The 19,378-nt window shown below is 32.5% G+C and overlaps 2 long non-coding RNA genes across 4 annotated transcripts in view; one reads left to right on the forward strand and one right to left on the reverse strand.

The window, feature by feature from the left end:
* The window catches only part of LOC135838439 (uncharacterized), a 220,964-nt gene extending 207,431 nt beyond the window's left edge, over positions 1–13,533 (reverse strand). Inside the window, exon 1 of the long non-coding RNA XR_010557411.1 lies at positions 13,041–13,533. This is a non-coding gene — a long non-coding RNA (uncharacterized LOC135838439). The remainder of the gene's footprint in view (positions 1–13,040) is intronic.
* Positions 13,534–16,013: 2,480 nt separating this feature from the next.
* On the forward strand, positions 16,014–19,378 carry LOC135838438 (uncharacterized). 3 transcript variants are annotated; one of them, XR_010557408.1, is made up of 7 exons: positions 16,014–16,637; positions 16,808–16,954; positions 17,081–17,289; positions 17,398–17,471; positions 17,561–17,668; positions 18,160–18,300; positions 18,382–19,378. It is a non-coding gene; the product is annotated as an uncharacterized LOC135838438 (long non-coding RNA). The 3 variants fall into 3 exon arrangements; XR_010557409.1 differs by having other exon boundaries at positions 16,016–16,637; positions 17,605–17,668; XR_010557410.1 differs by lacking the exon at positions 17,561–17,668 and having other exon boundaries at positions 16,020–16,637.

Raw genomic sequence — 19,378 nt, forward strand, 5'->3', positions numbered from 1 at the left:
CAATTTATATCCCAATTTTAATATGGTGGGTCGATTTGAAGTTATTTAAAGCTGTCCTGACTCCTGTCCCATTTTGTAAATTCAAAACGAAGAAAAAACACCCTAAAATCTATGCAATTTGACTATGGACCTACCGGGTGAAAAATTGAAGTTTTTAAATAAAAAACCAACTGAATTTATTCAGCAATAGATTTCTTGCTTGCCCCTCCCCAAACAACATTAAAACTATTCTCATTCATAGCTTCCTACTATCTACCGTTTCGAATTACTGAATTTTATGGAGAAAAATTCGGTAAAATTTTGGTCCAAATTTTCAAATTGAAATTTCTCCCCTCTCAATTCACAGAAAGTTACAGAATCCCAATTTTCAATAAATTTAATATTTTATTTAAATCATCTTCATGAAACAATGAAATAGGATCAAAAATTCATATTTTATGCCTACTTGAAAAAAAAACACAATAACCACCTACACAAGGAAATTCATTTTGATAGGTATATTTTTTTCAGAATAATTTCCAGTTAAAAGAGATCACTTTTGAAAAATTGGGACCTAATTTTTTAAATTAAATTTTCATGGAGTATGATGTTTTTTTTTTGGCACGAATTAGCTATATAGATACCTAATTTTTAGACGGAACAAAAATTAAGAGACTACATTTTCTCAAAAAATTTTCAATCCTCTATTTTCATTTGTAATTGAGTAATATTACGTGCCTACGTATCTAAAAAGATGCGATGACGGAGTCTATACTATGTCATCTTTTAAAATGATTTCTAAGTAGAATTTGATATTATTTCCCACCTTCATGATGAAAAAAAATCTTAAAAAATATATCTGATTAAAGTAAGTACTCATGCGAAGGCAAACAAGACTAGAAAATATTCTTAATTTCCACTTTTCATTGATTTACATCGATAATCTGTAGTAATACATAATTAGATCGACTCATTTAGGAGGCCTATTTTAAAAATAAACTAGGCCAAAAAATGAATTAAAAACCTTCAACTTGATACACCTCATTAAAACATTTTGAAAAAACGGTTGTTTGTAAAATAGTACATTTTAACTACATAATTCTACCCACTGTTTTCAAAGGGAAAGAGAAGGCGTGAGAGCAAAAATCTTAAATAATGTTCTACGTCACTAACACTTTCACGCATTTTCAGCAAAGAATATCTCAGCATTAGAATTCCTTTTCGCTTTCAAGAAAAAGAGAAAAAAGTACTTAAATACGTTCCATCGAGTAGGTATAAATAGTACAACCTGCCGACATATTTTTACATTTTTTTTCCTTTTCATTAGCTTGCTTTTGATCCGGGTTACAAAGATTACGGTTGCTTTTTTATTGTCTTAATGATTAGTTCCTAATATGCGTATAAATTTGCAGCTAAAAATCTACTCGCCATTTGAAAAAAAAAAAAGTAAACTGTTAATGAGGAAAGTTGATATCTAATTTTATATCTTATCACGGTCGTACCTAACAAACAAACGCAATTTAAACCCAACTGTAAATCCAGTTAATTAAAAAAAATAAGAAAACTTTTTAAAAACTAGAGACAGAAGTTTGTTGTGCAAATTAAAGAAAGAAATAAAGCAACCCAAGAAAAAGATTTCTTTGTTTACATTAAATGGGCGCAATTTTCTTCTTCAGTAAGTTCAACAAGAACAGATCAAGAACTGTTGAAAAATAGTGAAAGTACTCTGTTTAGATGATAGTGAGTAGAAAAATTGTAATTAACAAAGTTAACCATCGACATTATCGAATGTATACTTGGACGGACCTGTACTAACTGACGAAATTATATCGATAGTTAAAAACAAACGATAAGTTCAAATATCCAAGTTCTAACGACTATTGCTCTTTTTTCAACGCTTTTTATCTATTCCTTTTTGTGAAGAAAAAAAGCAAAATTTTATAGGCAAATAATTTGTATTTTTCACACTAATTGTTTCTCATTTGATGAAGAGTGTTTCTTGAGAGAAAAAAATAAAAATATAATATTTCACCATTTAAATTGAGAAAGTTATTTTTACTTTGTCCATAATTCAACATTAATAGTTGACCCAAGCCCTCGATATAAACTCTTAATTGTGAACACTTCAGCTACAATAATTAACCAAGACTTTTGGTAGGCTAATTAAAAACAAGACGACGTCGAAGAGACGAGCATGAGCATATATATCGTATCTTTCATAAATAATTCAGACGAGAGAAAAACAAATTCATCAATCAGGTCAATTCTGTATAACTCTGTTTGTTTTGAAACAAACCATGCAAACTATAAATTAACATAAAAAATTTCGAATGAGAGAGAAATTATCGCGCTTGGTTTTCACCACCATCGTAAAATCCAATTTGATTTCAAAAACATGTTAGTTACGTCTTATGTGAGAATATTTTCGCTAAATGGCACCGTTCATTCAACGTATGTGTAGACTGTAGATGTAGTTGCAATTTCGCACAAAATGAATTTCGTCGTTGAAAACTATATAATTTCATGCGCTAAATGAAGATGTCAAGCAAAACAAAATCATTTCATTTCTATTCGAAGCGAATTGCACGTACAGTTCGTTCACTTATGACGAGTACCTAACTATATTTTGAAATGAGAATAATATGTACCACGAGAAATGGTGTGTATGTACATGCTACATACGTCAGAGGTAGGTCCTACATTACACGTATTGTAGAATAATACGTACATTATTATTAAACCTATACCAGTAAAACTAAGTAGGTATTACATATTATTTTTCTCACCACAAATGCCCATAACACGATCATTAATAATATGCTACGTATAGTACGATATAGTCGCCGCATCGCTGATCACTCACACTACATACAACGCTTCAATCTACATGGTTTACCCTATAAAAAAGGGGATGATTTACTTTCAATTTCACTCGTTTAGTTTGCGGCATGTTGTATCAGTTTTTCATATAGGGCTCATATCATCTCCGAAAGTGATTAATTGAAAGAAATGGACATGGGTTTCACGACCGTTATCTTTGACAGCGAAAGGAAGTTTAGAACCTTTCGGCAACTGTAGTTATCATTAAATGTCTAAAACGCGACAAAAGCTCGCCAATTTATAACGTTTTATAGCGTTAAATCGACATAAATCTGATGTTTAAATCACAACGTCCTGCGGATATTTGCTATTAAGAAATCTTCAACGTTTTTATCTTTTTTTTCATACGAGTTTTTAGCGTGTACACCTTACCTATCTCTACGTATGCATACGAATTTTTTCAGATTTGTATAAATTAAGCAATAGTAAAAATATACCTATTTCGGTGAAAAAGTTCAAATTAAAAACAGTAAAAACACCTCGAAGCATACGAAATTATAGGTATCTATAATTATGTAACTGCAAAAATTGAACACAAAATCATAAAAACTGTGAAATTGGCATAGAAGTCAATGAAATTCAATTTCCATACAATTGATATAAAACGGTTAAATTGAGCAAATTTTCGCGGATATTTCTATAAAATGAATTAAAATATCATAAAAATGACTCAAGTCGATGAAACATATAGCAAACTTGAAAAAAATTATCTATGTACTAATCCAAAATAACATTAATTTAAAAAAAATATTATCTTAGGTACTCTCTAAATTTGACTGTTTCGAATTTAGGGAGTACGAAAAATTGGAAAAAAGTTGAAAAATATTGCAACATATTAAATTTTGCAAAATTACAATAAATACTTGAATCGCCAATCGGTGAGAACAGAAAGGGACCAAGTCACAATTTCGGAAATTTTTTTTCACGGATAAGTGGGTTTTGTTATACGGCGGATCGACTGGTGATTTCAGATTTCCGCAAAACTGCCGGGAAAGTGGTATTTGGGTGCAGAAAAGAGCCGGATCCGCATTGATGACTTTTTTGTTAAATTTTTTGAATTCCTTGAAAAATAACTAACATTTTCGAGTAGACCATTTTTTGAAATTCAAGTTCATCTCTGTATCTACTGAAAAAAGACGAAAAAATTAGCAACTTGGGTAAAAGGTTTTACACCTCAAGGGGTTTTGGTCAATTTAAACGAGATAGCAGTCTAAGTGATGTAATACTTAGATGTAGAATCAAGCAACAGCGCCGGCGCACGTGAATATATTTTTTTTCGATCTTTCAATGACCTCAAGCATGTTTACCAAAAATTTTAGATTTTCGAATAAATCAATTTTTTGCTATTCCTGAAAAATGCGAAAATGGACTTAGCCCCTTTCTGTTCTCACCGATTCACTTGTACCTACCATAAAAGAGACTGAAATCGATATTAAAATCACTGAAAAGTAAGTACAAATATTTAAACTACGATCAGTTTAAAGATATTTTGCAATTGCATTTTCTCATTCTTAAAGCCAACCAGAAACCATTATTCAGTTTGCTCATTCTGATGGTGCGATGCCCTCGTCCCCTATCTTGATGGATCAAAAACTTACCTGTGTTGAAATGTACTTACAACTGCAAGTAAATTTTTTCTGATTTTTTTTAGGAGTGATTTTTCAGAATCCAAATGACGATAGGTGACTTTAGCTAGCATAATGGTACTCCACATAAGAATAGAAAAATGCTCGACAAAACAAGCAATTCAGAGCCGCAAAGTGTATTTTTGTATGTAACATGATTCTTGAGTGACGCAAGGTTAAAATTTTTTCACGTGAGCATAATTCAGCCCCTCAAACCAGCACTCTTATAATTCTTATACTCATAATAGGTTGCCTATGTAACTGGTTAAGGTAGCGTCGTGATTCTGTAGCGGGGAACCCAGTATACAGGGTGCCCAGAAATATCGAGCACTCCAACGAAAGTTTTCCATTAAAAATATAGGTTGGCAACGTGAAATACATAGATGCATATGATTGGTGGAATGTTATCTCTCCAGTCCAACAACCAATCATGTGCTATCATTATTATCATTCACTGTGACCAATCCGAAGTATTTGGCAGAAAACTTTCTTTGGGGTGCTCGATATTTCTGGGCACCCTGTAGTGCCTACTGCCTACATAAATGAACTATAATTTGCAATTTTTTTCGCGTTGATTTTCAAAAATAAAAATAACAAAATCTGCGTACAATTGGACACTACCCCATGCCTATCGAAAAAATTATTTTGGGTTTGGGTATATTAAAAAAACATTACCAGGTAAGTAGGTAGGTACACAACACACACGTTATGGGATATAACGCTAAAAATGAGCCAATTTCACATAAATTTCTGGTCAAAAAGATCGCAATTTAGTCGATGTTTAGGCACACGCGTCGGAACGATACGGTTAAAGCGGATGGGCACATCGGCATCGGCGAGATGAGTTTAGTAAAAGATAAAGATAAGGAGCCAGGCCGAAGGAACCGTCACGCCAGCCAGTCGACTACGTATACCACAAACTTACAAGATAAGAGTTCTGTCTTCCTTTTTCTTACTATCAACAATACAGCCGATGTCATTTTTACCCATCCGTAATTCACGGTTTTAAAGAGTAATCATCGACTGCACGTTTATCGTCGTTTAACAAAATAAATACGTCAGAAATAGATTATAGCGTTTAAATCTCCGTTCGGCTAGTTTTCTTTACACTGAGCTTTTTTTCGATAAAAATAAATCATTAACGATTTTCATGCGTCGATGAAAGTCAATCGTGTAAAAAATTATACTTTGGACAGAAAATGAATTGTTTCAATAGGTAATGTAAACTGTGATTAAAAAGATTTCGGTACATATGTATACTTGGATATGTATTATTGATGCGAGGGTGCGTACTGCGTAGGTGTAAGAAGCTACTTATACTATTTCATCTACCTACATACGAGTCTTTTATTAAAGATAAACAGATTTATGAGACAGAAGTGTGTACCTCTACCTACATGCTTGATAGTTTTTGTTGACAAACTCAACAAAGAGAAGTTTAATTCTTGTGTTATACATATCTTCTCAACAATTGCAAATTGAAATTATAATCAACGATACAGGTAGGTATTCACGTTAATTTTCTTCCTCATCAAGTTTAAAATGACAACAATCACGATAAAAATCCTACCTACAATCTAATTTTCAAATGTCACAAGCCTACATTTCGCTGAATTGTTTTATTAAAATCAACATTATCAAGGTTTGATTCAATTATTCGTATATTACACCTCTAAACTCAACATTACAGGAAGGTAATCCAAACGAAAAATTTCCTGTGAAAAAATCTACCTCGAAAAAACCATAACCATCCCCAGGCACGAAGGAATTAAATTCTCGCCATAATTTTGTTTACATAATAAACGGTTATTTAGCATTCTTTCGAAGTTCGTCAACTTTAAATCCTCATCTTTTTCCTAGCAATTTTTCTGCACATTATTTAACGCTTAATAATTGAATTTTATCATTATTTTCGTCGCATTTTTCATCATTTTATAATTCACACGTAAACACTCAGTACCTCTACCTGTGCAACAACGTTATTAATGGAAAAAAATTAGGGCTATTTAAACTCGATCGTATTCTTTTAAAATATAGGTAAGAAAAAAATCACCTCACACCCTCTGATTTCGCGTTGATCTTGGTAAAAAAATTTGCGAGGAATAGTTAGCTAGTTTACTTTCTTTCTTTTATTAGGTAAATATACGATTTAAAATTTTTACATAAAGTATTTTTCTAACCAAGTTTGTTCGATTTTTTCCCTCTCGGGTGTTCCAACGTCAACTAGATTTTTACGCTTCAATAAAAATGCAATTCACTTTTCCAAAATTTAAATAGGGAAACGAATGCATATTCCAAGTAGGTGGTAAGTTTTGTCATATTTTGTAGATTTTAACGAAGAGGGTAAAGCTCCATGATAGGCGTTATTTTTTACCAGCACGTTTTCATACTGAGCTTTTTATTTTTTACTCGTACGTTGTAGTTCCGAGAGAGAGAGAGAAAAAAAACCGCAGTTAATGTAAAATAAAAATTTTTACCGCGACACATTTTCGTGAAATGAAATGTGTGAAGGTGTAATGGGTATAGAAAATATTGAAATCAACCGCATCAGAATTGTAATTTACGACGGGGACGAATTTAAATAACATTTTCAACGATTATTGAACTAACCCTTTTATAATTCAGTCTTGTGCGCAATTTCCTATACACAATCAAATGAGCAAAATTGCGTTGAAATTTGTCCATTTACAATTATACCAGGATAGGTGAATATTACTTGCCGAATATTTGTAATATTAACTACCTATACCTACAATTTCACAGCTCCCTTCTTCTCAAGATATCTCGTCGATATAGTTTACAGTGTACCTAACGATCATACCTTACTTTTATGGCACCCTCTATCCGTCAGATTTTTCAACTCAGTCTCATGCTGAATCGAAACAAGAAAAAATATTGAGAATAAGTTTGTATTTGGAAGACCTGATGTAGGTATGTAATTTTGATTGTAAAACATGAATGCAAAATGAGAAACTCGACGATCCACCACAGACCCTAGTGCATTACAATTTTATCATCAAAGTTACTTTTAACAAAGTATAGGTAGGGATAGTCAATAAAATTAGAAACCTAAGATACTCTTGATAACTCTATTTCCACACTACAGTAGACTCTCGATTATCCGACTCCGGATTATCCGACTTTCGGGTTATCCGGTAAAAATTTATCCGACTTACTTTTCGCATTATCCGACCCACCAAGGTCGGATAATCCAAAAAACCCCTAATTTTTGATTTTGGAGTGTAAATAATGGTGCAGTATGCAGCATTTTGTATTTTAACGGTGTTATTTTCCTTGAAATTGATCCAACTTATCTCAAAAAATTATAATTTGAGTCAGTATTTCATTGTCTTTTATGTATAAAAGTACATTATTTTTGTTTATTCATCATTTTTTGGATTTTTTGTTCCTGCTTTGAGCCAAAACTTGATTTTCTTAATAAAAAATTGTCTTCTCAAGCTTATGCACTTAATTTCTACACTAACAACATCCATTTCGGATTATCCGACTTTTTTGGTATCCGACTCACCTTACCCCCCCGATTAGGTCGGATAATCGGGAGTCTACTGTATCTACCTACTGCTTTTTTTGGGGGAAGCTTTTTTTCGTTGTTGAAAAGTATTTCTTTTGCAAGGGCGCATTTTCTGGCTAAGTTCAACGGCAATAATCCTCGACTAAAGCTGCTTTAATTCTATGTTCTTTGTTGACTGTATTGTTAAATTATTGCATCAAGATTCCCTCATGTCGTATATTCAATTACCGGACATCGAGCTAAAATATTGTAGGTAGGTAACGTGATAGTGCAAAACTTGAAAGTTGTTTAAAAAGTTTGTATTTTTTTTTTTTTACCAACGTGAAAAAAGTGAAAGGTAGGTAATATAAAAAGGTTCAATGATTAAATAGAGCAAGTAACACCCACCCTCCCCCCCAAAAAAAACTAAATAAAAATCAATTTGACTAAAAAATATCATTTTGAACATGAACTAAAAGTTAAATTTCACGCAGTATGTCTTTCAAAGATGATTTTGAAAAAGTTCAAAAAGTATATTATTTTTGAAAATATGCTTACATTGTTCACAGTTCGCCGAATTTTCTTATATTGCAATGCTAATAGTAAGTTCGTCAAATGGGGAACAAAATGGTGGACGGACATACCTGCTTTGCACATATAGTACCCTATTCAAAAAAACTTCGAAAGCGGGTAAATGAGCTGAAGTGGTCAGACAGGTGTACATGCGACCTTGGAAAGCTATACTGATAGGTTAATGACCTCAATGAGATTATAGACAGACAGACAGACAGACAGACAGAGATCTAGAGAGACCAGACAGGCACTCAGATGACCTCGAGAGGTCAGAAAGGCAGACAGACGGCCATTAGAGCCTAGACAGGTTGATCAGTGACCTTGAGAGTCCAGACTCTTGGCTGAGTGACCTTAAGAGGCCCGACAGGCAGATATGCGAACAGAACAGACAACCTTGGAAAACCTGACCGGCAAGTCGTGTTATTTTGAGAGCCCCAAGACACGTATCAATCACATTCAGAGACTAAGTAGACGATCTTGAAGTTTGACAGTCAGACTGGCACTCAGACAATCTTAAGAAGTCAAAAATTTGATTTGGAATTCCTTTTGAAGCAACGTGGTCGATGAATATTGAATACCTACGAAGGAGATGAAAATTTCTGAGGAATTTTAAAATGGGAATTCTTTGTAGGTACCAGGTACTTGTACCTATTAAAATGCGACGTCAAAGTCTTATATCTCAACTTTAAATTTCAAATCAAAATTCTAACAAATTTTCAAAACTGTTGTAGCATTGCTTTTACTCTAATTAGAAGAACAGAATACGCATAATTCTAAGAATTTAATGACTAGAAAAAAAAATTGTTACCTAAATGTGCACTTTACACTTCTAGATACATGTCATCCACTGCAAAGAAAAGTAACTCGATTGTAACAGAGTAGACATTAGAATGACTCGCATTCGATTTTTTTTTCTATATGAAAACAGAGAAAGGATTCGAAAAAAGTTGTAGTTTGGCATCAAAAATACATAGATAGGTAGGTACTTGAAAAAACTGCGGATTATGGATCTCTGACTCTTACACTGTCACATTAATTTCCCTACTGAAAACAACGTTTTTTTTCTTCTCAATTTTAAATTAACTGACTTACATAACTGAACTTCCGACTCATTTCCTCTACACACCAACCTGTCTCCGACCCTCAGGTTAAAATAGTCACAAAAATCGAAAAAAAAAAAATTAAAAAGCACAAGTTTTTAAAGAAATTTTATAATATACCAAATTGAGGATGATATCAATTCCCACTGAAAAAAAAAAATGGTGCTCTCATGTCTCCTTCAACTCAAAAAGTCATGAAAGAAGCATAAAATCGTGGAAAATTACCCTCGACAATTTATTCATATGAAACATATGTAGGTACTTAATTTTCAACTACCTATGCCACGTTTTAGAAAATAAAATTTTCCAAAAAAATTTGAGCGTTTCAAAAATTCTGTTTTAAATGACTTTATTGGAAAGATTGAAATTCCATTAAATTGTGAGACTAAGTATTGTTACCTACCAATAATATTTTGGTTATTGCTTCACAGTTTTCTCTCATCGTTCTCTCCCTCCTTCCAACTCCTCCCTTACTTTCAAAAAATGAAAAATAAAAATGAGACAAATACCCATCCTAGCATTGGTAACCACTCACTCAACTATGAAATAAATTTAACCACATTTTCAATTTATTCTAAATGTATTTAATATTTGGAAAATTGTATGCAATTTGGATTGGATAAGTATTTTGTATATCACCCGAATACGCCGGTTTATCGACCATCGAAATGATAATAGTTCGACAAGATTGGATTTCAAACCCAAACAAGGTAAAGTGGTTGAAAACTGTTACTTTTGAAATAATTACAAAACACACGTTGCCGCTCTTTTAAAGCCAGCACCATTAAAATTACGTGAACGACACAAGGGTGGCGAGTAGCTCTATTAGGGAGATACTCGTACGTACCTATATGATTCCAGTTCATGGTAACGTAATCGAGTCGACGACGTCGATAAAATGAAAATCGAACAAGTTACCAAACGGAAATATGTTGTTGTTTTTCACATTTGACCAAATAAATGCGTAAAGAATATAATCGACTGTATAGAAAAAATAAAGCGAGCGTAACGATTGAAATAAAACGTTAAATTGTGTACAACTTGAACAATTTTTAAAAATCAATTCGAATATAAACAATATTTCCAGTCTCCTTTTCTTCTATTCTTTTTTATCTTTCATTGGAAACAGGCTTTAAAAAAAATATTGTATAGGCGTTGCAGTAACATGGGGCGAACATTCCTCCGGGCCATGTAACGTGATTTCGTTTTATATCGAGATTGCAAAAGAGCTTTTAGATTCAACCAAAGTTCCGGACGTGCTTCGAAACGTAAATGATTAAATTGCTGCTCTACACAATGTAATATCTAACTGAAATCTGCTTCATAATCCTCAAGCTTTGCCACTTATTGCTTTTCTCTATTATCATATTATTCATTTCTCTTTTCCGGCGCGCGTTTCTTAGATTTGCTGAAAATATAGATGAACGCTTAAAAGTTTCCTTCTTTAACTTATGACAGAAATAGAACATGTATAAGCTTCCTGTTATACTATGACACCAATTGCTGCTATTTGTACGTCGTCTTCGACGAACAGGGTACGTACCTCTCTACTCATAGATATCAGTCTATTAGATACAGAACGGACGACTCTCACGCGATCAGATTTATAACAATTTAATTGCCATCGTCGTCGTCGCATTCACCTTGTCCAATTTACACATTTTCAGAAGAATCGTTTGAAGTGAACCAGCAAAAAAAAAAGAATGCGTATTCTTGTAAGTTCAGAGCCGAATAAACGTATAGAAGTAAAATAAAGCAAAGGATTCAGTTATAACTTCAGTTTACACTAACCCGCATTACAGCGACAAAATGTTCAGTTTTCAGACTAGATAATGCGGGTGTTTTCAATTTCATTTATTCGTGAAAACGTTAAAAACATGTGCGCAAAAAGACATTAGAAATCTCCAAGTACGATTAGAATTTTCAAATGTAATGACTTCATTCTTTCGTAAATATTATTATTTTGGGATGCAAAACAATAGGTACGACACACCGACATGAGCGTAGTCGAGCACGTGGAACTAATTTTCACAACGACGGATTTCATTATGCTCAGCTTAATTAATGCAGCTGTCAGAAAATATGCTCCAAATTTATTCTTCGATCATTTTTGGGGGCTCGTAGTAAGATATTTACGTTAGTTTGGGCAAGAAATGATCAAGTATACACAAATTCATTAGGTAGGTATGACCTATACATTGAAATAGATCGTGAATGGGTCTTCAAAAACAGCCTAAAAACGAAAATCTACGATTTTTTCAAAAACTCCCCCTTTTTGGACACTTACATATATCTCTTTTCCGAGGGCGCCTCTGAAGCTAGAATTTTTTCTGAATGATTCTAAATTCAAAATGAAGATAACATCCACTAAATTTGGTCAAAATCCCCACCTCTTTTTTTTCGCGATCCACTGGCACCTATTTTAACCTCCCTGAAAATGTGATGATAATAATCCTGGTAATTACCATTACTTAAGTAATGGGTGTCATTATTCTTATAATAGCCTAAATTTTTTCACAAATTATTTCAACATTATTATTGATCTATATACGTTCATCATATTATTTCGAGTTTGATCAATTTTGCAATATTTTTACCTCATCTCTTTATTCTGCAATGTTCCCACTGACAAATGGTTATACACAACACAAAGGTGCTTCTACTTAAGCCGAATGAAGCAAAAATGAGAAAACATGTAAGGATAATTAAATAACTACCTAAGCATAATATAAGAAGAACGAAGAATCAAAGAAGAAAAAGAGGAGAGAAGGAAGATGGCAAGAAGATAATGAGATCTCTGGAGTGCGTCATTCTTTTTCGGCATGACTTCAGATTAATTATGGTAATGAGAAAGTGTCTTATTAAAATTTCCGATCTTATATCAAGTTTAATTACTTTTCCAGACTTCAATGAAATCAATAGAGTTCACTTTCAAGCTTCAACGAGAGTCGAGAACAGATTTCTCCCTCTGGACATATTTGACACCCAAAACGCAGGGTACAAAAAACTAACGCTTTCTAGCCACTTTTAGGTCCTCCTGTAAAACATCAAAAAAGTTGGGCTTTACAACTTTTTGCGGATTGCAATTTGCATTACTAGTAAGCCTACTGTTCACAAACCTTACATAAGAGCAAACATAATGCATAAGAATACCCATAACAATGGGAATCTTATGTCAAAACATAAGAATCAGCCAATCAGAGAACGTTTTCTTATGTCTTCTGTTTTACGTTTTCGTTTGTAACAGCTTTGATTACTCTCGACGTCTCGACTAAAACGGACAAGAATGAACTGATGAAGATTCTGAAGAATAAGTAGTAAGTTACCAATTTTACATGCATAATGATACCTATGAAAAAAAGAAACACTCACCAATTTATTGTCTTGTCTTCTTTCCAACCAACAGTATCTAATGACGGGTGATCGAAATTTCCATGATCACTTGTTTGGAAATCTCTGATCTGATTCTATTTAATTCATCAGCCAATTCCAATCGATGACTTCTTTCTGATGTCTACAACGCTTTGCATCACGATTCTGTTTGAATTTCTGTTTCTGCATTTGTTATGAATGATTAGCAGAATGATAGCTTGTTGATGTCGCAGAACTGTGTGTTCGCAGTATTCAATGATAATGATATCAAAGGACCCGAATACAACTTCACTACCGACACATTAATTAGAATTAGAAACACCAGTAAAACAACACACATGTTCTTCGAAAACAACACAACACTCTAAATTTATATCCAAATCCAACTATAGCCAACACGGTGAAAAAAACAAACGAAACACGATCCTTACACGTTATCAGTGAGATTACTGATCAAGAATGTTCAAGGTCATTGGTCAAGCAACGACCAACGTCAACGTTCGTAGGAGTGGTGGAATATCTACGATGCACGGAACCAATTTTACAACAATTTTCTGATGATCTGCTGTATGACGAATAACAGATTGATAAGCAGCTGTAGTGATAGCGAATTATTGCGAATGCGAGTTGAAGACTTATTCGTTTTTCAATTTTTGATTTCGTTCGATTTGATTTTAATGCCGACATTAATTGATCCTAAATTCTCTGGTAAGAATATAAGTACTTACTTTTAGTTTTTGATGTTTGTTAGATACAGGTATGTACTATACGTATAAATTGATGATTAATTGTAACTTGTTAGGGTTGTTCGATGTTATCCCACCATGATTAATTAAATCTATTGAAGCAAGATGAAACAGTCGATCCTTGTCAATACACTTTTATCGAAGAGTGGATCATACAATCATACGTTCTTCATTCTTCAGCAACAGCAAATGAAATATGAATTGACGGATTTGAGCCATTTGAGGTACGTATGATGTATTGTAGTATGTATTCGTTTTTGTACCTGTAGATTCTGTGGTGAGGTAATATGTAAGTTCTTCTTACATGCAATATGCGATGCGATTGAATGTGAGTCCCTAATTAATTAGTAATTGAATTTAGGTAAGCATCAATTTCTTGAATTTGATGACCGTGTAGTACCTTGGGGTTGAGTGATTGAGTGAGTATCTCTATCTACCATACGTATAATACAATATGTCTTTATTCTTCAACTTTAATTCATCTCCCTTCATACATTTCCCATCACTTTTGAGCTTGAGTACATTTCGTAAACTCAACATATCTACGTGTCAAAAAGACGTGAAGCAAATATGCTATGCTATAATATAGTTACCTGGCAAAAAATGAAATTAACGGTAACATGATGCGAAACAGACGTTGTATAGATATAAGTAGTACATTTGCGAGTATTGTAGGCTATAGGTACTTACCTACATATTTTACATATCTAATTGATTGAATTAGCTACTTTCATGGAAACGCAGAACGCATGATTAAATGCATTACGCATTTAGCACTGTTTGATTTCATTAAGTTGGGATTCCTTTTCAATGTTAATTAAACGAACTTATATTGCAAATGATTTTTTTTTCTGCAACTTTTTGAATTCGTTTCGTTTTTATTTAGGTACCTACAGTACTCCACTTACAGAAAAAAAATGCATCCCCAACTGTGACTTACTTTACCTACTTATATTGTGTGAGCTAATTTTCAAACGTATTGACGATACTCGATTGCTTATACTTATTTTAATATGGACTTCGGGGCAAGGTTTCTGTATTTCTCTGTTTACTGTGTATTTATTTATTCAAAGAAATAAGTATGAGTATAGTATGTAACAGTACTAACGAGTAGGAGTACCTCTAAATATTATACTTCGAAAAATAATACTTTTCTTATGCCCTAACCCTACTGCTTGTGACCATTAATGTATACATAATGGGGCAAAGTTGAAACTATTTCATGTAATGAAGTTCTCCGACGTAGTTATTCGGCTATTAATGCAAAAACCAAAGATAAATGTTGGCTGTTGAAGAAGAGGAGGCATTTGAAGATAACTAATGATCTGAAGGAGAATGTAATGTAGGGTACACCGCAAAGAATGGAGGAAACACATTTTGGTAGTTTAAGTTCACTATTAAATGATGTCTTGACGTTAAAATATTTAGGTTACTTTTATTGATAATTAAGTATCTTAAATAGTCACCAAGTAAACAAATGTTCTCTCGAGTTAGTATGTTTTCAAAAGTCTAGTTCTTTCTTTAGTTCAATTTTTCGATTTGAACATTAAATAAGTAGGTGCAGTGTTGAATTTGAAATCCGAGTACCTATGTATTTGTACCAAAAATGTAGTTGTGATGAAGATTACAAATACATAATCAAAAGCAGCCTTTATTTATTTAAATGTAGAAACAAAAATAGGTATCTGCTATATTTTCGTAATTTCTGTTAAATGTCAAATGTGCTCATTTTTGAATTTTTTTTTCTTTTCAACTTTTTCACTTTTGGAACTGTTCTGAAACGGCGATGAGATGACATTCATCAATGATTTTCTGACTTACAGCTGAATTGTTTTTCTTCAAATTTTATTATGAAATCATAAGACCATGTCATAGACCAATAATGTGCATTAAATCTCACTTTAAAGGAATGGGTATCTTGCATCTGCATACGTGCTTATTTGAGAAATTTTTTGAAAATTTTACTCATTTAAATTTATAACAAGAATCTTATCTATGTTCTAGTTCATTTCTTATTCTTAATTTATTTTTCATCTCTTTTATAAATCTTCTAGTACACTTAAAAGAATTACTTTTACAGAAAATATGAAAATTGAATATTATAACTAAGCGAACCTGAATATGAGTTTCTGTAGGTATTCGATTTACAATACCTATGGGTATTAAAATCATTGAAAAAATTATAAAAATAATAAATATGTTAATGTAGTTAGGTATAAAAATAAAAACTGAAACAAAAAATAAAATTCAAGAATGTTGCTAAAACTAGTCATTTCAAGAAGGTAAAATTCGTATACGTTGTTCATCGTTGCATTGCAATCGCAACTCGAAAGTTCATGAAAATATCAACATAATAGCGTCATAAAAATGTCCACATCCATAAAAATGTGGTACGCATATTCGTATGTCGTGATCTTATGCCTACAGTAAATTTGAATCATCTCATTTTTGAATTCAAGTTCGAAAAATAAAAAATGTAAATAAAAAATTTAAAAAGTCGAATTGAAAAAAAAAGTAAAAAGTTGATGAAATGAGTATTGCGCCAATGTCGAGGCACTAAACAGAATTGCCGTGTCGTGTTTAACCAGGCACAAATGGAGCTACTAGTGCTCCTGCGAAAATGCAGTTGCGAAATTCGTCAGCTGAGAAAACCCTGCAGAAGCCGGAAAGGAACAGGAACGTCGAACGTGTGTTTACTTGTGTACATTTTTCGCGGGGTTTCAAACTTCGGTTTATGTGAATTTTTACTTTTCAAGTTTGGCGTGTTTGAGTTTTAAATTATCTACCCAGTAAAGTTACAATCAGTAATCGAACAACAATGATCACTTTTGCAGTTTTCACTGTGGATTTAGTAAGTAAATTTTCGTACAGTTTTCGAAGTAGGTAGGTAGGCACATATCTATTGAGTTGATCACCAGTTGATGTGCCTACCTAAGTAAGTGATTTGATTTTAAGTCAATTTTTTCCTCAATGTGTTTTGATTGATGAACTTATCAGGCATTATTATTTTGAAATGTGCAGCGACTTCAACGAGAATAGCAATGTTTCTTATTCCTCATCAAATTCGCCATGGTGCAGCTGTGAGCTGTTTCGTTTATGCCATAGACCCTACCATAAATTCAGATAAAATGGTTTAGTTCAACAGATGTGAGTACGAGCAAGTGGCCAGTGAGTATGATCATAAGTATTTCAAGGGTGAAGAGGAAAATAGTCAATTTTTTCTATGTGAAGCATAAAATAATACCTAGGTATCTAATTTTCTTTCATATATAATTTTCTTTCACTTATATATAGATTACTGCACAAACATCCGCTCATGTTGGTGTCGAATCCAGAAAGCATTTCCATTGAAATCATTTTCGCATCGTTACGAATATACGAATGAGTACCTAATTTAAGTATTTGTCTAATAACTTACCCAACTGACTTGAAGGTGAAGGATCGAATTTTCACCAAAATCCCAGATGTAGAACTTTTTGGTTGTATCGATAAAAGCGCTTGTGGTACGTATGTTTACATAAATCTCTTTTTAAAAATTTAACTACTCTTGAAATTGAATCTTTAAAAAACGACGATTGACAATCTAAAATATGTATTGTATTTGCACGTAGCTGTACCTGGAGAACAAAACCCGTTTGCTCGATGAATTCATTTCCAAATACATACTTAGTTCAAATATGCTTAGGTAAGACAGATTGCGAAGTTGGAATTAATTTTTTTAGATATAGGTATACCTAGGTACTTCAATATCTATTATTTTGGTTTAAATCTTAGAGGTGGATTGTGGATTCCTAAAATTTGTTGCCTCTCTTCTTCAGATCCAATTCCCGCGCCTAGAATTTTTTTGACTATTTGGATTGATTAAATTTTTAACATTTATTGGTAAGTATATACTCTGTTCACCTGCTGAAGTCATTTTTTTCATTTTTGTCATTTTTTGTCGACCAAGAGTACCTAACTCTATAATGATATAGATTGCACATTTTTAAAGACCCATTTTATAAAATACCTATAACAATAAAAAAAATTTTAAAAAGTATATAAAAGAAAATCAATTTTGCTCGCATGCTATGTAAGTATGTTGAAATAATCTCAATGTTTATTTACTACGCAAATAATTTAAAATGAAAAATTTCCTTCTTTAAAAAATCATTTGCATGTTATTCATGTAATGTTGGTATTTTTGGTATAAAAATAATCATGCATGTTATCACTAAGGATCTAGTAAACGTGTTTTTTATCGATCACTTTTCCAAATAATTAGGAGGTGGGTGGGTTTAGTTACAGAACATATGCATAGGTACGTAAATAAAATACTGCTCACAGCACTTTTGAAATTGGTACTAATACTAAATTAATTAATTACTAATTAGGTATGTATCAGGTGGTCGTCGAAAAACACAAGTCCGTACCAAACCGCCAAACGATATTTTACGAATATGGATAGCTGTAGCTGATTCTACGTCGGCGGCCTCAAGGATTCGAAAATAACCGCGGATAATATGAGTATACCGGTAACCTATGAAATATGACTTACTTAATTTTATGAAATTGAAATGATTGTATTCATAGGTTAAAAATCACTTCTTTTGTAGATTCCATTTCCAACGTCCAACGAGCGACGGTTCCACCATTTGAAGTTGTTCACAGGCATTACCTAATCAATGATTTTTAAAATGATGAAGATTATTAGATTACGATGATTTGTATCATTGTTGATGCATGATTTTTGATATTCATGATGTTGTCAATTTCTAGGTTTGAATTTCAGTTCTCTACAATTTGCAAATTTGTCATATTTTAAAACGTAATTTTTTTGTGTTTGGGTGATTGATTCAAGACATTAGAGTAGGTACCTACCTACTCAGAATATGGATAATTTTTTTCAAAAGTAAATCATAAAGTAAACGTCCCTCGAGGAATTTTTTTTCAAAACAGTTTATTATAAAAAGTGTTGTTTTCGTATGTACCTATATGAGCGCTTATCTTTCAACTCCCACGAAAATATCAATTTCTCAACATTCAACTTTATTTCCATTAAATTAGTTTTCTGGGTTAATCACATAAAATTGGAAGTGGTCAACTTTGTTTCCGGAAAAAGCCACTTGATTTTCAACATCCGAATTTTTTAAAAGTTGCGTAAGAAAATAATATTGGACATACGTAAGTAGGTATTTGAATAATTTCTGGGTAAAAAACATTTTGAAACCGGATTAAACCAATCTCAAATATTCATCTACCTAGGTACGTTTAAAAGCCGTATTATTTTTTTAAAGATATTTTTTAAGGGATCTGGGATACAAAAAATTCGACTTGAAATTAAGTATTTGTACTTACCTAGCCACTTTACCTCTATTACATTTTGTCTCATTTATAGAAGTCTTTCAATTACCTGTGTGGTAGGTACTTTTTTTATTTGGATTTTTTTTTCAAGAACATTTTCCTGTATTTGTAAAATTTTTGGTGCTATCGATAATACGAATTTTTGCTCATTTTTTTTTTTTTATCCGAACCTTAGTTAACATTTATGTATTTCAAGATGTACTGTACTTCTCCATAAAAAGTCATTAAAAAATAAAATATTGAATTTTA

This window comes from Planococcus citri, chromosome 3 (assembly GCF_950023065.1).
Source record: "Planococcus citri chromosome 3, ihPlaCitr1.1, whole genome shotgun sequence".
Taxonomy (NCBI): domain Eukaryota; kingdom Metazoa; phylum Arthropoda; class Insecta; order Hemiptera; family Pseudococcidae; genus Planococcus; species Planococcus citri.